General features: G+C 37.9%; 1 long non-coding RNA gene and 1 pseudogene across 1 annotated transcript; both read right to left on the bottom strand.

Moving 5' to 3' along the window:
• Positions 1-4,871: 4,871 nt before the first annotated feature.
• Positions 4,872-8,809, bottom strand: LOC111810439 ((+)-gamma-cadinene synthase-like; annotated as a pseudogene).
• Positions 8,810-16,423: 7,614 nt separating this feature from the next.
• LOC147789408 (uncharacterized) lies at positions 16,424-17,739 on the bottom strand. The gene is made up of 3 exons (XR_015411622.1): positions 17,624-17,739; positions 17,439-17,529; positions 16,424-16,668 (listed from the first exon to the last, which is right to left on the bottom strand). It is a non-coding gene; the product is annotated as an uncharacterized LOC147789408 (long non-coding RNA).
• Between the last annotated feature and the right edge of the window lie 507 nt (positions 17,740-18,246).

Raw genomic sequence — 18,246 nt, 5'->3', positions numbered from 1 at the left:
CATAATCATTCAAGGACCTCATATCGTTACATGCATTACACATCACATCAGACTAAAAGCATACATAGCATATATTCACGTTCACATAACTACGTACTTAAGCACAATAATCTAGCATACAATGTATCATATCATAAACAAGTCATAACGTAAACACTTCATAGTCATATCGTTCTCTAACTTACCATAGCCTTAACGTTCTTATACCTATCACAGACATATCATTACGTAACATACCTTAGTCATATCATCACAAGAACTACCCTGACGCTATCGTTCTATCAATCTATCACAAACCTATCCCTTTCTACCCATAACCTAACCGTATTCTTTCATCAATCTCTTCTATTCATAGCATTCTGGTATGTAACCTAACCTTAACGTTTCATGAACGTATCTTACTTCTATCGGTACATTTCGTTTTGTGCATCCTTCTCGTATCCTATCTCAAACATATCCTTGAGCACATCGTACCATAATTATTATCATACAAACCACATATAATAACATAACATAACATATAGGAAGCATATCGATCCACAGACAATTCACACATATCAATATATATGACACGTGCAGAACCACAGGGCATGTGTCAACATCAAATATAACCATGCCAATAGTAAGGTCACTTACCTGGTTAGCTTAAGTCGTTGTCACGAATATATCCTTAATGAAAGTTCGATTCCGTCGTTATCCTTAATGAAAGTCCATTGAACTCCAAGTCAACCTATGTGAGCCCATGACATCAGTTTCGAGTTTAAATTTCTACAAAATTGTTTCTCTAATTTATATTGATCCATGTGTTATACTTCGTGCGAACGTTAGAGTCTTTGCCTGAGTTAGGTCTTGAAATATTTATATATGTTTGTTATAGTATTATTTTCATACAAACCATGTAATACCCATTAAAATTTTACAGATATTCTATTTTCTGTTACAGTGTTTAATACTCTTTCATAATTTCAATTATATTCACAATCTTCTCTCCCTCTTACTATTTTCTGTTACAGTGTTTAATACTCTTTCATAATTTCAATTATATTCACAATCTTCTCTTCCTCTTACTGTAAGAGAAAATCTCTTTTTACTAGCCAAACTAAATCTTAACCTTTTTTTGTGTTTGTTTTGGCAGGAGAGAAGAAATTCTGATACGTTAAATCTGTTTTAACCCTTCATTTTTATTTTTGTTTGTTACCTTTTTAATTAGATTATCAATTATTTTAGCCAATTTAATAGATTCTATTTTTTTCTACTGTTATTTTGGCCCAATTTAATGGATTCTATTTTTTTCTGCTATCCATCGTGACAATATTTGGATAAAGAAAAGGAGATGTGAGAACTAAATAATTGGATAAAGAAAAGGAGATCTGAGATATAACTTACACATAAATCTCAAATCTCTCTCACGTATAAATCTTGATCATCTCTGCAAACCCATCTCGTATGAATTTGATGCAGGCATTTTTGCTTTCTCACATCTGACCTTTTTCATTTCTATTTCATTTTGGAGATAGGTGTGTTGAGAGATATTATTGGGGAAAGTGGAGAGAGGAGGGAATAATTATTTTTATTTACTTATTTATTAATTTATTATTATTATTATTATTATTTTTTACATAATAATAATTTGTTTGTTTATAATAATTTTTATTTATTTATTTATTTATTTTTGGGCTGTTACATTTTCTTTCATAATTGTATTTACTGTTTGTAATATTTGACTTCGTATTTAATTTTTGAATCATTTTCCTTGATTTAAATTTTATTAGATTTTCATCTCCTATTTTATTTTCTTTTAAATTTTATTTGTTTTCAATTTCTTGTTTTTAGTCACGCTTCGGTTTTTCGAAGCCTTGAAAATCGGGTTGTGACATAAATTTCTAGAATTGTGAGAATTTTTGAAAGAACAACCATTAAAGGTGTTACTTTGGCTTAAAATCGAGATAAGATTAGAAAGACTAAGGCATGGCACGTTCAATTGAATGACCATGTCATCATGTTTGTTCCCAAAAGAGAAGAAAAATTTGTTGCCTTACCTCTGTTATTCGAAAACTTGAATTGCCCGCCCTCAAACTTTAAGCTCCAACATTCATACCGTGGTCTGGTTGAGTTTGTTTCTTCATAAACTTTAAGCTTGAACGTCTGTGTATGAATTAGTTTCATCCAATTTGGTGAACGGTAGGAGAGAACAATTGGGGAATAAGGTTCACTCACCTATTAGAAACCTAGAATTCATTTCCTCTTTACTTCTCCATCCTTAGAAAAGTCAACTTAATTGTAGCGATAAGGGCTTCTAAAACGAAAGAAAAAACAGAAAAAAAAGAAAAAAAAAACCTTAAATCAGATTTTCGGTGAGGCATGCCTTGCCAACAAGTACGTATTAATTCCTTGAATCCCCATGTTAAACCCTAGCTACCTTAATAATCGTCTTTTCTTTTTGAGTCACAGTCGTACCTGTGAGGGAGGAGCCGAAAGGTTTAGGTGAGGAATCGAAAACGTCTCGAGACTTCAGACTTCTGTGAGTCCTTAGATAGGAGCAAACCGATGCGGAGGTACGTCGGGGCAAGGAAGGATAGACGCACCATCAGGGACGAATGGATGACGACAATTCCACCGGCGACAGTAACCAGGACCTGCGACTAGGGTTTGTCGAGGCTCAGGCGAGGAAGACAAAACGGTGGGCGCGAGTTGGTCCTTCGGGTATTCCGCGAGTCGTCTCGGCCGACACCACCACTGGGTCGCGTCCCATTTCGGCCCAAAACCAGTGACGCCCAGACGCATCCAAAAACCCTACGCCGTTAGTGGTCTTCGCAGTCCATCGGCGGCTCTGTATCACTCTAGGCTCGGCTTAGTGGCTCGATGTACGAATAATATACTAATTCCTAGGTTTCCGACCATTCTGGAGCCATTCCCACCCTTGTTTCAACCATCTGAGGTCAGTATAACTCCATTTTGATAAAATAGGTTGTGATAAGGACGTACCTTGGTAGCTAGGCATAAGGGCTAGTTATGAAATGGCTCTAAGCGTGTCACTTGATCTTATAGGGGTAGTTAGGCGCCGGAGTTAGCGTTGCGAGTGACTTCTGTCACGGTCAAGGAGGTAAGTAACCTTACTGTTGGTGTTAGTTATGTATGTATGATGGTGCGTGCCCTGTGGCCCTTGCATGCACCATGTGTGTTGCTGATGTATGCTAGGTTATATGTTTCTTGCCGTGAAATGCTACGTATGTCATGTTTATGTATGTGATGTTTGTGCCATGACTTGCTACCCTGTATGCATGAGCTTGATTGACATGTCACGATTGTAATGAGAACTCCGCATGCCATGAATGTGATGACTAGCGTGCTACGATATGCTTACTCGAGGTTTAATCCCGTTATGCCATGTAAGGCGGTGAAGGGATGAAACGTTGTATGTATAATGCCATGGAGGTAAACCGTAGAGACCTCATGCATGCTATGTGTTATGTACACGGGGTTACTCCCCCGTTATGTTAATGATGGTACAGACGCGTACGTTCGATATTATACTCGCTATGATATCATGCAGGCCCTCCTTTTCTGCGGCGTCCGGTATTGTATGCATACGTACCCGACCAATCTGGCCCAGGGAGTCCGCATGCGAACTCGCCTAGTGGGCCCACAGTTACGTACGTGGGCCATGCGTGGGGAGTTACCATGCATCCACCCTGCCCGGATAAAGCAAGGGCCTAAGGCCATGGAAAGGAATGGAAGACAGGTCTCCCTCACGTTTTCTTTCTTTTGGTACTTGTGCTTATGTATGTGTATTATATGTGACCTGCATGCGTCCTAATGTATGTTGTATGTTTAACCCCAACAGTGGGACGACTTACTGGGAATTTTATATAATACTCAAGTCACGTGCTACCTATATTTTCAGGTAAGGGCAAGGCTCCCATGTACGGCTGACGGTGAACGCTGCGAAGGCCATGAAAGTCTTAGGGAGGGCTTGTAGTGTCGTAGGCATCTTGTTTGGACCCCCTCGAATGATAGTTAATTGCAAGTATTTCTCCTAGTTATATGTTGATTTTTTTTTTCTTAGTTAGGTCGTCGTTATTGTTCTCCTCACGTATGAACTACTTATAATAATGAATAAACGGTCGCTATTGAGGCTATTTTGCATAAATTTCCTTACATTTGTTATATGAGTATGAGGTAAGGTCGCTAATTAAGTTAAAGAAAATTAGGGGCGTTACATTAATGGTCAAGCTAATCCATTTGGTTTTATTTCAAAGGAGAGAATTTTGAAATTTTCAAAAACCAAACATAAACTTATTCATAAGATTGAGGATAAATTTCTCTATAGAGCTCGAATTTGATTCTTCCTCAAAACTGGTCTTCTAGAACTTAATTAGAGAAATTTGTCCAAGTATTTTTATCTCTTCTTGTAACACCCCAATTCTAAAGATGTATTAAATACAACAACTTTTCGTATTTTATTGAGAATTTTAAAGGCTAAATTTGAGGATGAGGCCGACCAAAACAATACTTAGAAAAATCTTAGTAACTAAAGAAAAGTATAAAAGAAAATAGTGAGAAATTAGGAAAATCGATCAAAGTTGATAGGGAGGAGGGTTATAAGTCATGGATAGTTTGTGGCTAAAAATTCTTGCGACATTAATTTGGTATTGAAACTAAAGACTACTAAATTAGAGGCTCTAGATTTATTATTATTGTAGTAGTTTCTTTTATTTGACGAAATTGAAATGCTTGCGTGGATACAAAATAAGAAGAAAATACAACAAACAAAAGAGGCTCTATGAGTGGCTAAGACACTCTAACCACCAAGATAAAAAGTCTTATTTTAGGTTTAACTCTTGAGTCCCTCCAAACCAAAATATTTTCATCTAAGGCATTGGGTTAACGAGAAGAGATTCGATAAGAAACTTTGCTCGCCCATTTGCATTTGTATGTCCATCCTCATCAAAATAAAGCACTTCCATAACTCTGGAAACGTTCACAACTCGCATAAGAATAGGCCAAAACATTGATTGGATGAAGACATGCTTCATTTATGTCCTTCCATGCATCAACCACTTGCTTATGAAGTTCAACGCAAGCTTCTTCCTTTGAACAACTATATTGTTCCATGTAACATTCAACCGCTGAAGCAACATGTTCCCTTTGTTGCTCAAACTGAAACAGAAAAACAAGTAAATGCAGTTTACTTTAAAAAACAATCAACTTTGTGTGTGCTGCTTTCCAAGGATAGTAAACGATATATACCTTGTGGGAAACGAGGTCATCCATGAGTCTGTCAATTATTGTTGCGGCTTTAATAACTTTAGGTCTTCTAGAAAACCATTCAATTACCTCATTTGTTACTATGTCACCTATACCAATGAGTGAAATGCTTATAACCAAGAAATAAGCCGAGCTATGTAATCCCCATTCCATGTACTCTTTAAATTTTGGTTTGTAATTTTTGTTTAACCATTTAGCTTCTTCAAAGTAGAATTCAGCTAGATTTTTTTATCGGTAAAAATAAATCAAAATGATAACTCTTATTTATATGTATAAAACAGAAGGCAAAAAGATAGGAGAGAGAGACAAGGAAATCTTACTTCTCCTTTGGTTGTATGAATTGGGAGCGAACTTTCATCCATTCCTATTTCATTGTTAATTTCTTTATAAAGATTTAATATTGCTATATATAAAGGTTTCATGTATTTGAGGAGTATATCAATCATAAGTCTATCCCATCTCAAAATTCAATAACACCATTATTCATAAAAAGTTTCTTATACTCCATATGATTACTCATATATGTGTAAATTTCAAAAGATGAAAAGAGTCTTTGTTTTTATACTTTCTAAAAAGTGTTAGAATCTATTTCTTAAATAGTATTATATAAACAATAAATTTATCAAAGGGAATTGTTTGAGTGAAGATTGGGAGTTCTTCAAATGTTCCATAGGCCTCATATGTATCATCTAAAATGGAAGAAATGACGATTACTTTGGTTAATATTTTCCTTCCAACATGATTAAAGCTAAATAAAATTATTAGAGAAAAAAATATATGAAATTTGCACCTTGTGAGTTCCATGAAGTTTTTGTAATAGGTTAAAATCCAGTTTTAAAAAAGCAAGCAAAGTTTGAGAATGGGAAGGATCTTTTTGATACATTGTTATGTACTCTCTTGTTTTTTTATCTTGGAAGGTCTTTTCTTAGTGGCCATTTCAAGGCACGGTCAATTTCAGAACCAAATTTGGGGTTTGTGTTGGCTATAATATTTTTTTAGATGCTTGACACTAAAATGAAGAGCTTCCTCAAGGACATCTTCTACATGCACCCTCATGTTCGTCGCTTCATATAGATTTAAAATTCTTCTCGCATCCTCTACTAGTGATTCTTTGAACTTTCCATTACTTTCTATAAATTTTGTGAATATGTCTGTTCCAAATTCAGGTGCACACAAACAACCATTAGTTCTTTAGCATTTGCTTCTTAAACAACTTTGTTTAACTATAATAGCTTTTAAAGTCTTGATGTATAATTTTTTTATCTCACGGGTTCCAAATAATTATAAAATAATAGTTTAAAAGTTATATATGAATAAACTTACCGCATGGAATTTTATAACCTTGTTATCTAAGCAGTCGAAATAGAACAGAGACAGTGTGAAGATCCTCGTCACCATCAATACTTCTGAAGTCTCTATAGTTTGCATATATTTTTTTCTAAGAGTCGATCAATCTCATTTTCAAAATGATAATAATCTCATTTTCAAAGTGTAAGGTTCTTCATACATAAGAAACTCGGTTGAGACCATAAACAAAAATGGAAGGAAAAAGAAACGTATATCTAAAATACAAGGAGTCAAAATATGACTTAAGTCTAACGGGTCCTCTATAGCATCGCAACTTTAGAATCCACTCACCTCGTCCTCGTGTTAAAAAGTATCAATAAGTAGCTTACTTGTAGGTCTCTAAATCAATATTAACTCTTATCGTGAAGCTAAATGCCTTGTATCTATATGAAGCATAGTTGTAAAATCCCAGCTCCAACAAGAATTACTTTTTCAATTTTTTTTATATGTTTAAATTTTCGATATTTTCTCGCCTTAGAGATCGAATTTCAAGATAAGATAGGAGGGTAAAATACTAAAACCAATATATATATACCTAAAAAAGAAAATAATGAACAATTAGGAAAAGACCATCGGAGACCAAGAAGATGGAGAGGTAAGAGTTTCATATTTTTGTTAGATTTACTTGGAATGAATCACATTGAAAAATTGAGGTTCAAACGAACCTCAAGAATGATGAGTTTCTAGTTTCGAGCCTGCACTTATTTCTCTCTACACTTAATGAAATAGAATGGAAAATAATTTTGATTGAAAAATTGTTTAAACTATATACATTTGGTGAAGTTTATTCAAGTAACAAACAAAAATTATGAAAAAAAAAAAAAGAAATTAGAAAAAACCAAAAACTAATATGAAATTTGGAACAATATTTTAGCACACAATGAAGATTATAGATGCATCATGCACTATAGTGAGTGTGTGTGATCGTTCAAGTTCACTGCTAACACATATTTTCCTCTTTGGACTTTTTGTTTCGAGTTTTCCCTTAAGGTTTTTAAAACACATGCTAGGAAATTCTCCAGTCCGCCAACATAGTATGAACAGATAAAAGCAGTAGTAAGATAGCCCAGCAAGCATACAAATATCGAGTACTAAATCTCATAAAGACAGCAAATCCAACAAATATATATTTAACTTCCTAAGCACAGAGGATCAATAGATGTAGCCACCTAGGGGTAATTTACTCGAGCATACATGCAAAATCAAGGGCACCCTACAAGTATTACTTCTCAATTTCGTATGGTTACTTATAAGTATGTCGCGTGCCTTCCCGAGCTTGATTACAGTTGTAACGGAGCCCAAAAATTACGAAGTTTCTATACAGTGACCTAGTTCACAGTAAAATAGGATTAGCACTAGAATCGAGACGAAAAACAGGTGAAAACAGGGCACTCACGCGCCTGCAAGGGAACTCCCACGCGTCGGCACACTCCCCTACTCGCGGGCTTCACTCGTAGGGCGTACGGGCAGTCAGCGCGGGCAACACGCGGGCAGAGGCGTGTTTCGAACCCCGGCGGACGTAGACTTACCCCTCGAATTTTTTGGGCATGACACATGTCGTAATGGTCCAGCGGTGGGTTTTGGGTTGGACCGCAGGTCGTCAGGGGTCTTCACGGAGCACGGGTCAGGTTTTGGTTCGGTTTCCAGGTCAGCCGTCAGACGCGTGTCAGCGGAGGCGCCAGACGCATCTCTCCACCAGTTGCTCGATACATGTCCTCCCTTCCCGGTGACCACGTGTCTGTCGCCGATTGCCTGAGTTCATCCAATTTCCAGATTCCGGTCAAATTCTATATTAACCTATTTATTTTAAATTTTTCTATCTTCCCATTCATAACTCGAATTAAATTGATTCCTTCACGAGAATTCAAGATCTCAAATCCACATATAATTTTCTTACATTTTTCTTTTATACTCACAGCACTTAATAAATGAAGTTGAATATCGAGAAAAATTCAGTTTCTTACCGAAGTTGGACGATTTTTGATTTCGTTTTTTCTGATCCCGATTTTGACCGCGATTCCACTAAATACTTGCTAGACTCCTCACCTAAGGTATTGTAACTAGATTATTAAAATCTAAGTCATCTAAAACTCTCAGATCTGTATGAAATCTCAAAACAAAAGAGGTCATGACCTTACCTCGCGTTCTTGCCCGTTTCTTGCTGGAAACGAATTGAGACATGAGATGTCATCATGATTGAGTCGTGTTGTTTGGAACCGAAATGACAATGAGATGTGACGTTGCATTGATCTTGACCTCGAATAGAGATAAGGTCGAGTGGAATTGACTAGAGGCAAGTCAATTGTGTATCTCTAACTAAATGATTTGTGGAAGAAAAAGAAAAAAAAAAACATATTTATTTATTTTATTTTTAGAGTATGAATTTTTTTTAAGGAAAGCCATGTTTCATATATAAAATTTATGAAATTAATTGAAGTAATGGAATATGTTATTTTCAGTTGGTTAACATTTAATTCCTACTTCCTACTACTTGATTAAACAATTTACCTAAATTCCTCTTGGACCACAACACTTATGATTAGATAAGAAAAACTTAATCTAAATTTTCGAATAAGAATATTTTATTTTTTAATATATGTATATATTGTTAGATGAAAGTCCCGCTAAATTCAGGAATGATCATGGATTTATAATAAAAAAATACTATCTCCAATGGAATGAGATCTTTTGGGGAAGCCCGAAGCAAAGCAATGAGAGCTTATACTCAAAGTGGACAATATCATACTATTGTGAAGAGTCGTGTTCAACTAACATGGTATCAGAGCCATGTCAATAAAATCCTCAAATGTCGAACAAAAATATTGTGGGTCTCGAAGACATAGTAAAAAATGACTAAGACTCCAAAAGAAAAGGAGTTGAGCCTCGATTAAGTAGAGGTGTTGGATGAACATTGGCTTAAATTTTTGCAGATTCAATAAAATTAATTATCAACCACCTTGAAGGTTGACCCCAAGTCGAGTATACAAATTGTGTTGGAAATTTGAAAAAATCTTAATCCTTAAGTCATTCACTTTATTTCTTACTAGGAGTTGATTAGACCCAATGCTCCGTGGGGTAGGGTCGGGGACACATTAGTTTCTTCTTTATGCCTATATTAATGTGTTTACTATTTCGAAAGTGAAATCATTCATTTGATTTCATTACATCATTGGTATAGCCTCTTCAACGTCCTAAATTTTGGTTATGTCTTGTGTATCTTTTGAATAAAATATTTGTAACCATCTCATGTCTAAAATATAGAATTTAAATTAAATATTTAATGACTCTGAGTTGGACATGCACATATAGGCTTACACACTCATGCATATAGGCTTACACATTCCGTATATAGACATCAAATGGACCCACTAAGTGATTATCCCATTTTCTTAAACCCTAATCCTAAATATAGGCTTACACACTCTCACATAATCAAACCACAGAATGAAAATAAGACCCAAAATCATTTCTATCCGTACATGTCCATAGAAACACATAAGGAGGAGTAATCCATGCTCATCGAGATTCAAAATTGGCATCCTTCTTAAACATCTAATAAACTATTTAAAAATACTTATTAGTCATACAATACAATAGTGCATCCAACCAGCCCATCGAGATTCCAGCAGTGAGCCTACTTACCGTTCAAGCTCAATTTGGTGCTCTTAAGCTTGTTTTAATCAAATGTTCTCAATTCAATTTCATATAGTCTAATTTCATATTCTATCCACTTATAAAATTGAACTAAGAACCTCGCGTGAACCCAACATCATTTAACTATCCCAAAATTAATTTTAAACTATGCTAGAAATATTTAATTACATAAACAGTATCATAACGGTTCAAAATTGGCTGAGGAGAGAAGTTTGGGATAGAATTCTCAGTAGATTAACAAATTCTTGTTATTTATAGATCCACACGACCCTCAGTCTGCTCTTTTGGTACTATGAAATTTGGAAGGCATGTTCGGAGCGTTCGAGAATTCGTTGTCAAATAGAAGAATCTCACTACGAAGGAAACAAGTTAGGAACAGATCTAAGATATGGACTCCACCGTGACTCACATTATATGGACTCCACCGTGACTCACATTGCAAATTTTGAACTTAGTGGATTGACATGGACGATAGTCAATTAAGTGGGGAGGATGTTATACTCATGCTTGTCTAGGACATATTGTTTATGACTGCATGCTCATGATATGTCAAACTCTTTCTACTTGCTTTTATGTTATATTACTTTCTTATTACATTTTCTGTTGTATGACCGACAAAATTATGTCTACTCCTGCTAGATCTGAATGGTCCCGACCAAGTATTGTAATCGCTATTGCCTACATGTTTTGAATGCAATTTACTTTCACAATACTTACTTTCAACTTTTTTTCAACCATTTCTCTCACCAACGTTTTCTAAAATGACTCATGGACATTAGAACCTATTTGGATGATATTAACTCAAAGCACAACATTTTTAAAATTTGAAAACATAAAACTAACATATACATAAAACAAGCCCCAAAAACTAACATATACAACAGTTTTGGACCCTTTACATGTCAAAATCTTCCCTTTCATACTCTCCTCCTCCTCCGTGGATCTTGCTTTATATTTAGTTGATTTATTGATTTCTCGGTCATTTATTTATGTTATCCATATTTAATTTTCAACTAAACCAATTATTGTTGAGTCAGTTTTAGATTATTTCAATAAAAACCTATTCTTAGGTTTAGAACAGGTGAATTTCTGTTAGATATTTTCTTGTTATTAGTCGAGCTAGTCGGTGTCTGTGTATTTCTGTTTTTTTATGTAGGCATTGTAACCTATGAATAAAGATAGATCATTCTTGTGCATTTGTAAAGTCTCTGAAACTTACAGTTATCATTTGGTATCAGAGCGGAAGCAAAACAAAGTGATCCAAGAGAGAAAATGAGTGACGACAAAATACTCACCAAGATTCCACAGTTTGATGGTCACTATGACCATTGGAGTGAACTGATGGAAAACCTCTTGCGTGCCAAGGGTTTGTGGAGTCTAGTGGAAGAGGGTTACACCGAACCGATAGAGGGAATCGAAGTGACTGCAGCGCAGAAAAGGAATCTTGAGCTATGGTCACTATGACCATTGGAGTGAACTGATGGAAAACCTCTTGCGTGCCAATGGTTTGTGGAGTCTAGTGGAAGAGGGTTACACCAAACCGGCAGAGGGAATCGAAGTGACTGCAATGCAGAAAAGAAATCTTGAGGAGCTCAAGATGAAGAACCATCAAGTGAAGCACTACTTGTTCCAAGCAATTGATCGGGTTGTGTTTGAATAGATCTTGAATCGCAAAACATCCAAGATCATTTGGGATTCGATGAAGAAAAAGTTTGGAGGCAACGAAAGAGTGAAGCGGTCTCTTCTCCAAACCTTAAGAAGAGATTTTGAGGTTCTTGAAATGAAGAATGAAGAAAACATCGATGATTATTTTGGAAGAGTAATGGATGTCTTCAACAAGATGAGAAGCAACGAAGAAGACATGTCAGATTCAAAGATTGTTGAGAAAATACTTCGAACTCTGACCAAAAAATTCACATATGTGGTGGTGTCCATCGAGAAGTCAAAAGACATAGGAAAGATGACGATTGACGAACTGCAAAGTTCTCTGTCTCTACATGAAAAGAAATTTAAGAAGATCAGTCATGAAGAAGGTGATCAAGCTCTCAATGTCAGAGGCAGGGGTAGAGGATCATACAGAGGACGCTCATTCAACAAAGCAACAATCGAGTGTTACAACTGCCACCAACTTGGACATTTCCAATATGAATGTCCCAATGGGAACAATGGAGCACATTTTGCAGAGATCGAAGAAAATGATGAAGTTCTTCTCATACGTATGTGGAGCTTCAAGGCACTAAAAGAGGAGATGTGTGGTTCGTGGATTCTGGGTGTTCAAATCATATGTGGGGAGAAAGAGGTATGTTCTCAAGCTTGAACACTAGCTTCACACATAATGTCAAGCTTGGGAACAATCACAAACTGATGGTTGGTGGGAAAGGAGTACTGAAAATAATGCTTAAGGGAATAAGCTATGTGATCAAGGATGTGTATTATATTCCGAAATTGAAGAACAACCTACTTAGTGTTGGACAACTTCAAGAAAGGGGTTTAGACATGCTATTCAAAGAAGAAGATCGAAACACATGCAGCATCTTTCATCCCTCAAGAGGAAAAATAGCAGAATCTATTATGAGTACTAATAGGATGTTTATCTGGGTGAATCAAGTGACAAAACAAAGGAGGAGAAATGTCTACAGGTTGATATCTCAGACAAGGTAGAGCTGTGGCATCATCGATATGGGCATCTCAACTACAAGGGACTTCACACATTATGCAGTAAAGAGATGGTTGTGGGTTTACCTGAAATTGAAGATATGAAAACCACTTGTGAGGCCTGTGTCAAAGGGAAACACCACCGTGTTCCATTTTCGAAGCGGAGCAAGTGGAGAGCCACTGAAAGATTACAGCTTATCCACTCTGATCTCTGTGGTCCGATCAATTCACCATCAAACAGTCAAATAAGGTACTTTATAAGCTTTATTGATGATTTCTCGAGAAAAACATGGATATATTTTTTGCTAGAAAAATCAGAAGCATTTTATCAGTTCAAGACATTCAAAGCGTTTGTAGAGAAGCAAACTGGATTGTTCATCAAATGTCTAAGAACAAATAGAGGAGGAGAATACAACTCAATTGCGTTCAAAGAATTATGTAAAGCGCATGGAATCAAAAGACAGCTGACCATCGCGTTCACACCTCAGCAAAATGGCGTTGTTGAACGCAAAAACCGTACAATCATGAACATGGTGAGAGCAGCGTTTGTAACGACCCTAAATTTCCACATATCTAGAGTCACCACTAACGTCCCATGCTCATCTATAAAGTGGAAATATAACTCTTACCTGAACATCATTTATAACGTAAACTTCAAAAATGTTTAAAACAACTTTTCTGAAAAACGCAGCCATGGTCTTACGTGTTTAAATACAAAATACTAAAATTTAGAGAAAATAAAAACAAATACAAAATAATTTAAAACAATGGAATGCAAAACAACCTATTCTAACTTAAAACTAAGAATTTAAATATGAGTTTACCCTATGCACGTGCCACAGTCTCTGCTCGCGATGCCGCCATCCTCCGTACAAGTGCGGCTTGCCTTTACCTGAAAAATGATGTGGTACACAGCCTGAGTATTTCAAAGAATACTCAGTAAGTTGTCCCACTATAGGGGCCATGCAAATGCAAACACATGCAATCATGATTTAGGGACCTATCTCTAATCATCTTAGGGGTGGCCTCCAGGCTCGGACAAATTGGATGTGTAGTACTTCCCTACACACGACTCACACGTGCGAGTGTGAATCTCTAGGGCGCTCGCACACCCCCTGGACCCTCTGGTCAAGCTAATCTGTAGCGACGTCCGGAGGTCAGCGGAACCCCATAGTGTCATGCGCCTCATGAACACCCTCATCTGTGTGCGTTCGCACCTGTAAATAATAAAAATAAAAGAAATTCATTAAGATGAATTCAGCTAGAGTCGGAGTCGAACTCGAACTCATGCGGGTAATTTTCTAGTAAGAAAATATTACAATTCTAATAGACTCCTGACTTCACAAGTTTTATAATGTATTTTATATATTATGTTTAGTTTGGGTCAACCCGAGGTTTTTATACAATGAACCTGAAATCAAACCCAATCATTTTGGGTTCAGGAAAAATAACCCAACCCAATCCCTATAATTCGGGTTGGGTTAGTCTGGGTTGTCGGGTTGGATATACACCCCTACCCAAGATTTGATGTTTGTAGCCGTGTACCAACACACCAAGTTTGGCTTGAATGAGACATATATATGTCAACTATATATCCAAACTCACTCAATGTTACAATGTCAGATCTCTGTATGATCTCTAAAGTCGAATGATTCTAAGTGATTTTTTAGAACTATTATATTCCAATTACCGTTCAACCATGTTTAATGTATGTTTTAGTTATGCTCTAGATTTTGTTGAGTTCTTACACTAAATGTGTCTTTAGAGCTCAGAAGTTGAACCACTTTGTAGGCGCATGCTTGAGATTTTGTGGGGCTTTTGGTGGGCACCTCGTTCTACAAAATGGCTTTTGCCTTGAACTGCCACCACTACGAGGAATCTGATTTGTATGAAGAACAAGGGAGTCGAACATAAATAAACGGAGACTACGTTCGAATAAAAGTGATCCTGAAGATGTGATAACTAAGAAACACTAAAAAAAAATTGAAATTTAATATATATACGAATAAGGTGTACCCACCACTAGGGTTCAGGGCAAGATAAGTTTGCTTGGCTTGAAGCGTACAATTTTAATAACCAAAATTTTGAATGTAGACTAAAAGGAATTTGGATTAAATTAATATTAATATATACAAGAGAATTAAGAAAATTCTACCGTCGCTGCCATGTGGTATCAAATTTTTTACTCCAAGAGATGACTGAATAGTAAGAAAGTTTTCAAAATGCCGTGTGAGATCCCACATCGGTTGGGGAGGAGAACGGAACATTCTTTATAAGGGGTGTGGAAACCTATTCTTAGCAGACACGTTTTAAAAATCTTGAGGGGAAACTCGAAACAGAAAGCCCAAGGAGAACAATATCTACTGTTGGTGGCCTTGGGCTGTTACATGCGAGTTCTGGCTCCAAAAGGTTAATGCAGTAATGGAATAGTCTCGTCCGACTATAGTGGTCGAGGTACGTAGCTTTCTGAGACTAGTAGGCTACTACTGTGGGTTCATATAGGATTTCTCTAGGATTATAGTCGCCCTGACCCAGTTGACATAGAAGAATATGAGATTGAGCATGGAGACTGGTAACGACGCCAATGCTTACTATACCGGATGGGAATGGGAACTTCATTATACATATTGGTGCGTCGGGGAAGGGACTAGAATGTGTACCAATGTAGAATGAGATGGTGATTGCCTATGCCTCCCAATAGTTGAAAGAATACGAGAATAACTACCAACTTATGACTTGGAGTTGGTGTAGTAGTCTTTGACCTGAAGATCTAGAGGTATTACTTGCATGGAGAGAAGATATAGATCTACATACATCACAAGATCTTCAAGTACTGATCATGAATAAAGAGTTGAACATGAGGTACATGAGGTGGTTGAAGTTAGCCAAGGACTACGATATGGACATTCTCTACCACCTAGGTACGACGAATGTAGCCTCCAATGCCTGAGCAGGAAATGGCCCATGTCAACACTGACACGAGGAAAGTTGAGATATAGGCTAACAAGGAGAGGGTCGAGATAGAAGTGATGGTCAAAGGAGCAGCAACAAGGTTGGCCCATTTGACTATCCAACCGACTCTGAGGCAACATCGTAGCAACATAGGAAGAGGATTCTGGGCGAAGTTTATGATTCGCTCACACATGAGAGTTTTCATTGACCTCATATGACAGTCTTCTTTAGAACGTCAGATTATGTGTTATAGTCGTTGATAAACTGAAAGGGGTGTTGTTATCAGAGCCTCACAACTTGTTGTACACGATGCATCCAAGAAGTACCAAGATATATCAGGATCTAAAGACCTACTACTAGTCATACGGTATGATGAGGGACGTAGCAGAATACATGAATAAGTGTTCGTTCAGTCAACAAGTTAAAGCACCAATACATAAACTGTAACGACCCTAAATTTCCACATATCTAGAGTCGCCACTAACGTCTCATGCTCATCTCTAATGCAGAATAAAAACCTAAGCATGCTCATCTTTACTAGCGGAAAAATTTAAAACTTCAGAATACGTTAAAACATTGGAAAACACTGCCGGACTTACGTGTTTCAAACATCATGCTGGAGTTCAAAAGACAAAATAAAACGATTACAAATTAATTAATATAAATGAATGAAATGCAAACGCCCTATCCTAACCAAGACTAGGAATTTTAAATATGCAACTATCCTATGCACGCGCCACAGTCTCTGATCACGATGCCACCGTCAACCGTACATGGGAGCCTTGCCTTTACCTAAAAAACAATATGGCACACGGCCTGAGTATTGAAATACTCAGTAAGTGACCCCACTATAGGGGCCATGCTAATGCAAACACATGTAATCATGAATAGGGACCTATCTCTAATCATCTTAGGGGTGGCCTCCAGTCTCGGACAAATTGGATGTGTAGTACTTCCCTACACACGACTCACACGTGCGAGTGTGAGTCCCCAGGGCGCTCGCACACCCCCTGGACCCTCTGGTCAAGCTAATCTGTAGCGACGTCCGGAGGTCAGCGGAACCCCATAGTGTCATGCGCCTCATGAACACCCTCATCTGTGTGCTTTCGCACCTGTGCGCATTCGCGCTCATCATAAGGTGCGCGTCCGCACTCATCATCTCTAGGGGAAGTAGCCCTATGCTTATGAACATACAAAATGCATGAGGTCCCTCTAAATCCATCGTAATGTCTCTTCTGACACAACCCTCTAGTCTCATCTCTTTGTTACTCTAGGTAACGCATATCGTGGATATTTATATTAATATCATTTTCATGCTCTTAGGGTTGTGTCCTACGTCGATCTAACGACATGATGCAATATGGCACTCATCATCATCTAGCATGCTCAATATGGAAAACATCATCATATTAAGGTAAAAATCATGCAATCATCATGCTCATCATAATGTCACAACGTGCGTCAAACATATTAAGCGTCACTCAACAAAATATGTATAAACTGGCACATATCATCAAGCATCATACAATTTATATAGCCTATCCTATAGTAAGGCCACTTACTTGGTTGGCCTCGGCCGAAGTACTCCCTAAATAGCTAAACGTAAGCTCCCGTTCCGTGAGAGCTGCTTCCTACTTCGCTGGGGTTTGTTTCCTATCACACCGTTCACCACTTTCCGTTAGTATTTCACAATTAATTTACCTAATTTAATAAATGTGAAATACGGCTCTAAAACGGCCTCGGATACCTTAATTGAGGCCGAAAACAGATCCGGGAGGGTCGAAACAGTGGAAACCGGGCTGAAAACAGGTGAGCCGAGCCGAACAGCCGGAGGAGCCGCCGGAGCGTCACCGGAGGGAGCCCGAGCCGTTGCGCCGAGCCGAGCCGAGGACTACCGCGCCGCTGTGTGATACGTGGCAGCAGCAGAGAAAGCCACGTCGGGCGGTAGTGTCAGGTCGAAGCGCAGGTCGCAGTCCGGTTCGGGTCGTGGTTCTGGTCGCGGGCTGTGGAAGGCTACTGGGCCAAGGCTAAACGTTGGGCCTCGGCTTACTGGGCTGGGCCGCAAGTGTTTGGTTTGCAGGCCGGCTCAATTGGACCGTGGGTCTAGTCTGGGTTGGTTCAACTGAACCGTAGCTTCTGGGCCGGTTTGAGGTTTGGGCCGCTGTAGTTGGGCTGGGCCGAAGGCAGAGGCCAAGGGGGGAAACGGGCTGGCTCTCCCGGGTTCTGGGTTCTGGTTGACCCGGATCCGTGGATCTCGTCTTCCTTACCCGACTTTGGCCGATTTTCTGGCGAGTTTTCTCTCTCCTTCCCGCGGCGTTTTCGTTGCCGATTTCGGTCCTCTTCCTTCTCTTTTCCTCTTTGTTCGTCGTC

The sequence above is a fragment of the Cucurbita pepo genome, chromosome 14, assembly GCF_057944985.1.
Source record: "Cucurbita pepo subsp. pepo isolate OVF chromosome 14, ASM5794498v1, whole genome shotgun sequence".
Lineage (NCBI taxonomy): Eukaryota > Viridiplantae > Streptophyta > Magnoliopsida > Cucurbitales > Cucurbitaceae > Cucurbita > Cucurbita pepo.
This window is presented reverse-complemented; position numbering and strand designations above follow the sequence as displayed.